We start from the raw sequence: 12,029 nt of genomic DNA, 5'->3' as shown, positions 1-12,029 counted from the left end.
AGCAATCCAAGCGGAACCTATCATCCTGCGCTAGAGACATCCGAGTGCCTCTATCCCCTCGCCCGCTAGAGAAATCCAAGCGGAACCTTTCGCCCTGCGCTAGAGTAATCCGAGCATCTCTTTCTCTTTTCCCCGCTAGAGAAATGCGATCGGAACCTTAGTTCTTTTGCTACACTCTTTCCCAACGCTTTTGTTTCCAAATTGCTATTGTCCATAATCCTCCTCATACCGTACTTGGAGCCTGGGCTGTGATGATACCGAGCGTTCGTATTGAGTCCCCTTAGGTTGACTCTGCTCTCAATCTGAGCCTTTCGTTTCACCATTCTAACTACCTTCTCCCGACCCCTGGAATACTTTACCCCATTTCACGACTGAGACTTTCTGGGTCAGTTGCGATACGTTCGTTACAATGTTCACACACCTCCTCAGAGATTTTAGGTTGATAAGAATATGAATCGTGGTTTGAGTTGAAATGCGGGATGTTGTTAGTTGAAGCCTTAGAATCGGGATGTAATACATGGAAAATATATATTCACGTTACAAAACATCTTCAAAATTCCTAATCGGTAGTATTTAATCATAATTGTGGATCTTTTTATTTTATCATAATTGTGTTTGTCACGATATAGGGCGAATAAAAGACTCCTATTTCTATTACGCGATTGTTAAAGTTGTTCATTAAAGATTCCTAAACAGCAATAATTAGTTAGCATTGGGCATGTATATTGTGCTTTCGTATTAAACGTATTTGTCTCTCTCTTAGTTGATTTTTAAAATATAATAAGAGAGTTTCCAAAAATACATACTTACGAACAGAAATGCATTTATTTAGAACTAAATTACAGCATTTGAAGCTTAAAGGAAATAGTAGTATTACATGTGATAACAATAAAATTATAAAAATAATGGCCAATCCAGGCAGCATTGACAGGTCTCTTAGGATGAACAAACTTACTCGACTACTGGTTATAGGTAAATTGTAGTGACGACAGTTTTATTTTTGCTCGGTTTATTGAGGAGGGCGGTTACAGAATTAATTTAAATGAATTATAAAAATGTAATAAAAAAGAATCATCATATCATAATAATAAATCATATTATGCACTTTGCCTTGATCATACACAGTAAAACACTAAGTCTCCTTCTTTATAATTATGTAAGAAGATTAGTAGGGAAAGTATGAATCCATTATCGCTCAATCTTTCTTGTTACATTTTAGAATAAACGAATTCGGGGAAATCTTTCTTCCAAATTTGATACCAGCAGAATTCTTTTAAGTCTATTCTCGTAGAAAAATTTAAATACATTATAGTCATAGCTAGAGAGAAAATGCATTTCTAATATATTAACTAATTGAACTGCCGTGTATTTGTGCTTTCGTGCTTACTACATTTCCCTAATATTTAGTAAGTGGATTGGATTTTATAACTTTTTCAATAATTATGTTAATAGTTGGATTATACTTCAGTAATTATTTAAGTAATTTATAAGTAAAAGTGTACTAGTTACTATATGTCGAAAGTATTTCCTACATAATTTTTAATAAATTTGAAACAGATAGTGTCACATCCAAGGCATCCATACTCATCGTTCCTGCATGCCATTAACATGGCATAAACCCGGTATTCATTTATGCCGGAAATCATACATTGAACGTCACACATTACAGCGATATTTTATGTTGTCAGCTGAAGTTATTGGAAAGTACTTAACCCCAAACCAGCAAAGAGGCAGAATCAGAAGAAGCTATAAACGACCCAAATTAGGAAATAACCAATCACGTATCTAGAAACAGGTGATTTGCCTATCACAGATAGCGGTGAGCGTGGGCAGCTGCAGCCGTCAGCACTTGGGGACAGATGGGAGGTTCCTGGAGGACTGACACCCGGGATTTGGTGGAAGATTGGCAGCAGAAAGGATAATACACGTCGAGGACAAGTGCGGAGTGCGAAGGGGATCGTGTGCCAGTAAAACCAATTGTCCCGGGACGGTAGTCCATACTTTGTACTTAATGTAAATAGATAAAATTTATGTATACATAGTCGCTTTACAATTTGTTACAATTTTAATTATCTACCAGTATAAAATATAAGATATACAGTTTTGTATGGAGAATAGTTTCAATTTGTGTTTTATTTAAATTAAGTTTTATTATTGATTTTCATATTGTAACATAATATAAACTAATTAAATATGATATATAGCTGGATGTTTTATAATTGTGTTATTGCCTATTTAGTTGTGTACAAAAATCATCATGGTCTTATTTTTATTGGTAAAACTGCTATTAGAAATATGTCTAAAGGAGTTCAATAATATCCAATATTTTCCTAGATGTATGATAAGATTTTCATATTTTGAATTAACATATAAAATTAATGCAATATTAAAATATATAGTTTCATTTGTGAACAGTATGTTTAGTTTGCCTCTCAGTAACGTATACTTCTAGAGTTGAAGATTTATTTTCAATTGTAACATGGTAAAATCATAATAACTCTTGATTTAATTGCTATTAATATCTGGGACAACCTTACCTTATTGTAATTTACATTTATCCTTCAATACAAATGCTATTAACAGCCGATATGTAGAATATTACAAGTATATCCGAATATCGAAGGACATTTCTGATAATTTATAAACTATCGCTGGACAATATTGAGATACAAATAGATCAAGTAAGGATATGACAACTGCAATGACGATGTTATTACAGTCTAAAGTCTAATACAACGCAATATCATCAATTAACCATGTATAAATACAAACGTTTATCAAAATTTCGATTCGTTCTATATTCAAAAACAATAATAAATATATAATTTATGTACAATAGCAATTATAAATACTTTACGCATGTTATGGTTATAACCAGAAATGCATTAAACCCACTACCAGAAACTATTCAGCATCAGCATTAAGGCAGGCCCGTTTTACACCTTGCCAGCGCCCTAGGCACAACGAAGAGCAGCGCCCCTTTTTATAACCTTGCCAGCTGATTTTAAAGTAATGTCGTTTTTAGTGCACATCAACAATAAGCCAGTAAGCTTTTCATCGACCATCCACTATCTAATTTCTGACTTCCTCCCTTCTTCTGTTGAGCTGCGAAGCTATGTTGTCAACAATGTCAATAAACAGCCCAGTACGAAATATTGCTCGAGGAGATGTTTCTTCCATGCTTCTGTCCTTCTTTTCATCGGGCAATAATTTTCTCTTTCTTACTTTGTCGTATACAGCTTTTTCTTTTTCTAAAAGTTTTCAATGCTTTGGACTCGAATTCATCAAATAAATCTCTCTTTTCACTCAAAAACGAGGATAGTGCTTCAAGTTTCTTTGTATCATCAAATAGGTGTACATTTTTATTTTGAAGAGTCTTAATTGTTTTATCAACTCTTTTGATAATTTCGTCCAAGATCACAGTTAATAATGTAGTTCGGAAATTTTCAAGTGTTTTTAAAAACCCAGAGGCAGTGCATTGTGGTTCTGATGTCTGAGTATCGTCTTTATTTAGCTCTCCAAGAGCATCTTTTAATTCATGTCGACTTATTTTTAAAGCTCGATGGGCGTCTGCACTAGCAGATAATGTTTTGTCACTCAGGGGTTTACCATTAGCTTTCTCTGATCTTTCTTTGATTTTCCTTCGTTTCTCTTTTCAATACGACATTTTAGGAGGTTCCACCTGTAAGTGGATGCCGTGAAAAAGCCATACAGCCCTTGTACGAATGTAAAAATTATTGTGGCTTCTGGACACGCATTCTCGGCATCAAAACACCCAGCAAGGGACTAAACGGAACTATCAGCTGTTTTTGTGGCAATCCGTAATAAATGAGTATATATAGTTCATTTTCACTCATTACTTTCAAGAATGACAAGTCAAGCCGTATGTTGTAATTGTTTAAAGAAAGCATATTTCTTATAATTGAACTTTTATTTTAGAGGAAATTGTAAATAGAATGTTTACATTTGAAAATTAAATATCTTGCTTTTTAAAATTTGTTAATTTCAATTCCTTTGTCATCTACCACCGTACGCTGTAACGTTGGTTGAACAATGTTATGTAGAGTGTCCAAACGCTGGCTGACACTCCACCTTAGAGTGTGTCAATCTTCACATTGTCAAAGATGAAGAGGATGGTCCAGATTCATTGTTATTACTGATGATCGAAGGCTCTAATAATAAAACTCACAAGATTAGAATCCACTAAACCAGTTAAACGTAGAAATTTAGTATACGAAAGTACCAGGATTCTGCCTGCATATCTGTATAAGGAAATAGTATGTTCCAGATATTACCGCTAGACATGTGATAAAGTTGAGTAGTTGCCTTGTGTGCCATTCTAATCAGACACGTAATAGTTCAGTGGCAGAGGAGCATATTTCCAGGTGGATCAGGGTCTCCATCTTCTCGCTCGTGATCCTCAGAGTGTCCTCTGGGTAGGCTAGGGTGTATGCCAAGGTAGACGGGGCTGAGATACGCGAGTATTTTGTGTTATAGAAGATCGCATGTTCACCAGAGTGTCAATCAGACTGCTGGGAGTGTCACGGAGATATCTGATAGCTGCTACTGCTATCAGTTCCACATCTGTTTGGAACACGACAGAGCATGTTAGCACATTAAATTACTTAATAGACAGTGCAAACTAACCTGGAATGTCTGGTTATGACAAACCACTTGCTTAAGTTTATTAACGCGTATTCTAGAGGAAACAAAGATCCGTAGTGAACTTATCAAGAAGGTAAAAAAGATTGAACTTAATTATAATGAACAATTCAGAATTATATTTTTCCATTGTCTTAAAATGAAGTATTAGGATAAGTAGAACATTTACTTATCCTGTGTGAAGTATTTTTATTGTAATACGTATACTTGTACCATGCAACTTAAACAATATAGCACAAAGTATATTTGAAACAATTAAATTTGAAAGTACGCTCAAAGTGTAACCAAGAATAAAAATATGAACAGGTAAGTATAAATTTTTATTATTTCAGTTGCATGTTACTTAGCTTATATATTTAATGTCCCATAGTAAATCAAATCAAATCAAATCAAAATCAATTTTATTTCAAAATTTGCAAACAAGCACAGTACACATAATATAAATGAAATTAGTCCCACATGGGCCATAGAGGCTTGTGCGTGGTGACGAGTCTGTTTCTAGTTGCTATGCACAGCGGTATCATACATAATAGTTATCCTTAATAACAATAAATTATTTTACATCTATTTTCAAAACAATTATTAAGTATGAAATCTGAAATAATCTGTGTAATTTATAGGCCACAGACAACATTAATTATGCCACAATACCCAATAGTCTAATTATTTGATATAAAAGATCATATAAAAATAAGGTATGTTATTTGCTATAGTGCAAATAATTAAAATGGAACAAAATTAATTACTAACGATACTTATGTTAAATTTGGTTTATTAGAGGTGTTCAAATCCATCGGAGAGGCGAAACGGCGCAAGACGGCCATCGTAAAAATAGTGAAAAACAGTTTGTTGCGTGTAGTAAAGTAAGTTAGTCCAGTAAATAAACGTGATCATATATTTTAGTCTAGTATATAGATGAGTAGGAGCTGTTAATAAGACGATAGGTCATGTAGAACTGTTGTAGAACCTTTATAACTCATGTCTTATTTGTTGCGCTTATCTTACAGTAGAGAAATGTAGTTTACACTCTGATGAGTAGTTCTAGGTTCAAAAGATAACTTAGAATAGTATAATCCCCTATTAAGTGTCCCGTAATCATTACGTAGGAAGTTCTGTAGTATATAATATTAACTTACGGTTTATTGAAGGCAATTATTTCTCGTCTCAATACTTCTATTGTCTTGATAACTTTACTTTAATCGACTATCAAGCGTCCCGTATTCGTTAAAGTAGAAAGTTCCATAGTATATAATATTAACTTACGGTTTATTAAAGCCAATTATATCTCGTCTCAGTACTTCTATTGTCTTGATAACTTTACTTTAATCGACTATCAAACGTTCCGTAATCGTTAAAGTAGAAAGTTCCATAGTATATAATATTAACTTACGGTTTATTAAAGGCAATTATATCTCGTCTCACTACTTCTATTGTCTTGATAACTTTACTTTAATCGACTATCAAACGTTCCGTAATCGTTAAAGTAGAAAGTTCCATAGTATATAATATTAACTTACGGTTTATTAAAGGCAATTATATCTCGTCTCAGTACTTCTATTGTCTTGATAACTTTACTTTAATCGACTATCAAGCGTCCCCCAATCATTGAAGTACAATGAGAACTTAGCTGTGATAAATGCCAGTTAATATTCTGTTCAGTACTTCTGTACGGCCAACTCCATTAAAGCGTTGGGTCACGTCCTTCGTATTGGGTTTAAATTTCAGTCACACTCGATTTCTTTGCTCTCACAATCCGACCTATTCCAACTAAGGAGATTCTTTTATTCTGTATTTTACTGCTCAGCCATTAGCAACTTAATGTTTTTGCGAGGAAGACGATCGATATAATCAGATATTGCTGGACGGTTTTAAAGCCTTAACAGACTTGTACTACGAGAGTTGCCCAAATAAATAACTTGCTCGGTCCGAGAATGGAATTCAATTCACATTACATTTAAAGAGTATCAGGCAACTAAAGTGGCCAATAGGAAAATACTGATCGAGTGGCTAATCCTCTAAACCGGTGTTCGTGGCCTTTAATTCACATTTAAATATATTTCCACGCTTGAAAAAGAAACCTTAGGACATCATTAGCTAACACAAAAGTATGAGTAACGATAATCAAGACGAGATCGGAACACTTTAATTATTCTGGCTGTGTAATGTAAATTTAAATTTTTTAGCCATCGTAACGTATAAATATGTTATATAAGAACCAAGAAACACAAAAAACAGCTTTATACGAACGTAAATAGTGCCATATTTTATAGTTGCTTATTTTTGAAAGTTAACAAGAATGTCAAACCTTGACATCCAGTTTAAAGAAATTAATATTACTTGGAGTATACGATTGAATACTAGTTGTAGCATGGAATTAACCAAATTAGACACTTACTAATATTGGGGTTTTAATATAATTTATAACTACAACAAAATAAGTATTTGGCATTACCTATAATGAGTTATACTAGCAAATTTTTTTGTTAGGACAAGGAGCTTATAAATTGCACTTAGTCCTGTAATAATCTTTGCAATGTTTCCGGAGTGACAGGATATTTAGGATAGGTAAGGTGAGGGAGTAGGGGCCACCTTCTATCGAGATCCATGAGGAAGAGTTAGGGCACTACATCTCAAAGTCATGTCTTCCCAGAAGAAGGGGAGCTCCCCACAATCGACTATACCTATTGAATTGCCCATGAACCCCAGAATCTCGACGTTTGCGGTTAGTGGTGTGCCGCTCCTGGACATCCATAAGGTTGCCCAGATTTAAGTGACACATCGGTTTTTGCTGTGCCCAGTAGTGGGTTCAATAGGTATAAACCAACCAAAGTGAATCCTGGTAATATTACCAACATACGGAAGAATAGAGTTGAATTGCTTCTAGTAAGGCGAATGCTTATAATCTGGAAAACGGTTTATTTCAATATGGCCTTTAGTCTTTTAAATACTTAATTATGGTTGAATTGTATTTATTTCTGATCCATCCTTGAGGCTGTAAGGTAATAGATGGTGTATTCCCGACAATATTAAGATATAAGTCTGCTGATGAAGACATTGTATTTTCAGACTTGAAAAAAGAAGGCGAGCCTCATACAGAGGATAGCGCGGAATAAACAAAATGTGTTCTGCTCATGTCTGTGCTGCATAGCCCGGACTGCTTTTGGCATTGTTCCCCTCAACTGTAACAGTTATGGTACAGAAGCAATATGTACCTCATACAGATGTTATCGCACATTAAACACAATGTATTCTACTCATGTCTGTGCTGCATAGCCCGGACTGCCTTTGGCACTGTTCCCCTCAACTGTAACAGTTATGGTACAGAAGCAATATCTACCTCATACAGATGTTATCGCAGATTAAACACAATGTAATCTATTCATGTCTGCCCGGACTGTATTTGGAACTGTTCCCCTTACAATACAGCATCATATACCTCATATATAAATACAAAGCTAATAATATCGATTGCTTTACAGCATTTGAGAGTGTTGTACATAAATTAAGGAATGTTTGTATATAATAATAATCATTGTGTAACATTTATTAGACAGATTAAATAAAAAAAAAAACAAATAAATTATTAAAAGAATCCAGTCGCATACACATTATTTAGCCTCATGACAATTTGCCACATAGCTAAGACATAGTGTAACCACAAATCACCTTCCATCTTCTTATATAACAGGATAGTAATATACCAACTATTTACTCGGCAACTTACCCCAAGCTAAGACGCGATGTTACTTTATATTGCCTTCTAATATTTTGTATTAAAGATATAGCACATAGTTATTCTATAGCTCCTACAAATAATGAAAAATAATACGAGAATGTATAAGTAAAAGGAACATTTCTGAAGAGAAGATTGGTCTTGTTGTCAAATTATCTGTCAATAAGTTCTTAAGACGGATGGAAAAACTGTGTAAAGACCGACAGAGTGGTAGAGTCAAGATCTAGCTGTATCATGTGAGATGTTACGTGTATCTTAGGTTTGATGCACAGGTTACCTGAATCCCCATATCTCATCAGTGTTTTACAGTAGAACAAAACTATTTTTTTACGGACCAACTCTTGAAAGCTATGAGACTCGTTAGCACATTTCGTTGGCAATGACGGGTAAGCACAATCTCCTAAGGAAGATTTGGTTCTTAGCGTTTCAGATAATCCATCATTCAAGTATCGGAGGACATTCTCCTGGGACTTTACCTTCCACCAGCAATCTATGGTTGATAGTAAGAACCACTTACGGCCTAAAAGTGGCTTTTACAAGTGAAGAGGGATATTTTTCTCAATTTTAAATTCATCCAATGGGAGAAATATGTGTTAAGGGACATTGGACATAGGTTTGGACACCACTAGTGCAAAGACGAACTATCTCTGTTCAAACTTAAAGCTCAGATAAGAAGAGATTTTGGGTTTCCATAGTCATATCCTACCACACGCTAGACATACGTCGGGTGAAAGAGAACTGTTAGGCCAAAGATTTTCATTTGAGAGAAAAAAGAGAGAATGAGAGGGAGGAGTGATAAATGAGATGTCAAGTAATTTTGTATGAAAAAGCCAGGAACATAAATTACTCCTGAAGTAATTAAACATCTGAGCGGAATGCCTAATGTGGCCTTAGCAATAAATGGGACAAATAACATTTTTCCAATTATATATTCACTACATTATATCCATTCAACTATAATTGAACCTCGGTTTCTATTTTTGAAAAACCTATTTATTTTTCAATTCATTGAAGTATAATATATCTTAATTCATTTATTGGTATAGTAAAAATAACTAAACACAATCTTTATGACTATGAGAAACCCATTACTTTCAACCATCAATGTTAAAATTTTGTTGTTATTGCTTTTTTACAGTTACCCCACGCTCTCATGTTGGTACCTAAACAGAACAATTCGTTACGGTGGACTAACCTACATCACGATCTTATGTTAGCAATACTCTATAGGCTGATGTGAGGTAAGATTACTTGTAACTTAAGTTTAATTCAACGAAACTATTTAATTTTTAACATATTGTCCAAGTCTAGCAAAATTTGGAAACTTCGTTCATGTTTTGATCGGTTTTATCACTAAAAAATTTAATACAAAATGTTATAAGCTTTCATTTTTAAATCGAAAATCTTTAACTAACTAGGGTATTATAATAATAGTTCCTTTTTGAAATTATAATGTAGTAACTCCAATTTCCATAAATGGGTTTTAATACTAGAAACCACATTATAAGTAACTTAAAGTGAGTAAGATACGACAGTCATGTTAAGTTGACCTTACTGCTCTTATTCACCCTGATAACCCTGATCACTGACAAGTTTCAAAGATTTCTACAAACACACTATATTACACATATACACATAGTCTTTATCCCACAGATCTGTGAATCCAGGATAAAATTACTAAGAAATTAACAATTATTTTTATCGTGATTTCTTCAGAGAAAGTCAACGTAAAACAATTAAACGTAAAAAATTAAATAAATTTAAAATAATAAAAAGCAAGGACTTTAAAATAAAAATTGTTTCAAATTATAACGACAACTACAAGCTGAGACAATAATTTGTACTTCATTCTTCTGTTTCAAATTGTGTATTATATTGTTTAGAACATTATTATACTTCACGTGCAAATAAAGACTTCTTAAATCCACCGACTAATCATGCACAACTTTGACATTCATACTGCAATCAGCTCATACTTTCTCTTTAAAAACTTGAAAGATTATATCGATAAACTGATCATCCAAGCAACCTCGAGGAGTATGATTGTAATAAAAATTCCCCACCATAGAAATACTCAAGAAACCTTTATTTATATTCCCCGTGACATTTATTGGCATATACTGATTACACCAGCAACACAAGCAGATGTTACAAATTCAAAACATTTCCTGGAATATCTATATTGCTTTACTCCACCTTATCAATCTCAAAGCCGATCAGCTGGTTCGCCAGCATATATATCCCACCAGTCTTCTTACTTTTTCAATCACACATCTCATCAACAGGTTCACCAGCAAATCTGTCTCGCTAAACTCCTTACCTTATCAATCTCAAAGCCGATCAGCTGGTTCGCCAGCATATATATCCCACTAGTCTACTTACTTTTTCAATCCCACATCTCATCAACAGGTTCACCAGCAAATTTGTCTCGCTAAACTCCTTACCTTATCAATCTCATACCTGTTTAGCTGGTTCACCAGCAAATATATCTTGCTAAACTTCTTATCTTATCAATCTCATAGCTGATCAGCAGGTTCACCAGCAAATCTCTCTCGCTAAAGTCCTTATCTTATCAATCTCATAGCTGCTCAACTGGTTCACCAGCAAATCTATCTCGCTAAACTTCTTATCTTATCAATCTCATAGCTGATCACAAGCAAATATATCACGCTAGACTTCTTACCTTATTAATATCAAATATGATCAGCATGTTCAGCAGCAGATCTATCTCGACATCCTTATATTGTGATGGAGAATCCACCGGCGAAACTGCGAACTGTATTTGGAAAGGATAAAACGATTCTTACAATGGAGTCGGACACGTTACGACGATTTGAAACTGTGCTTTTTCTCAGATTTAAACAAAGTTAAGCAATAAAAGATTCAGCAATAATGTCTATGATTATTTCGAACGTTTTTCTCGCAAAATGCAACATTAAGCTGCTATTGGCTGAGCTGTAAAATATAGGATAAAAGAATCTCCTTAGTAGGAACAGGCCGGATTGTTGGAGCAAAGATATCGAGTGTGACTAAAATTTCAAACCCAATACGAAGGACGTGACGCAACGCTCTAATGGGGTTGGCCGTACAGAAGTACTGAACAGAGTATTAACTGCAATTTATCACAGCTAAGTTCTCATTACACGGGATAGTGGCGAACGTTCTACTGTAATGATTACGGGACAGTTGATAGCGGATTATACTATTCTACTTTATCTTTGGACAATAGAAGTACTGAACAGAATATTAACTGGCATTTATCACAGCTAAGTTGATAGCGAATTAAACTAATCACTGTTATCTTTGGGCAATAGAGGTTCTAAGCAGAGTACCATTTCTCTATTGTAAGATGGATGGGTCAAATAAGACTTGACCTATGTTGGTTACAGATATCTACATGAGCTATTGTCGCATTGACAGCTCCTGTAATTGAACATTAAATCTTATCTGAAACAACCAAGATTTATCCTTTATGTGTATTTGCAAATACAACTGTTTTAAATAAATAATGTTTCGTTAGTATAAATACAGAAATATTTCATATTTTACACCAAAGTGGTTAATAAAATAGGAAATATTATGTTTCAAAACACTAAACTTAATATTTTACTGCTCATGTTTCGAAATAAAACTT

Source organism: Homalodisca vitripennis, chromosome X (assembly GCF_021130785.1).
Source record: "Homalodisca vitripennis isolate AUS2020 chromosome X, UT_GWSS_2.1, whole genome shotgun sequence".
In the NCBI taxonomy this organism is placed as follows: Eukaryota; Metazoa; Arthropoda; class Insecta; order Hemiptera; family Cicadellidae; genus Homalodisca; species Homalodisca vitripennis.
Note: the sequence above shows the minus strand (reverse complement) of the source record.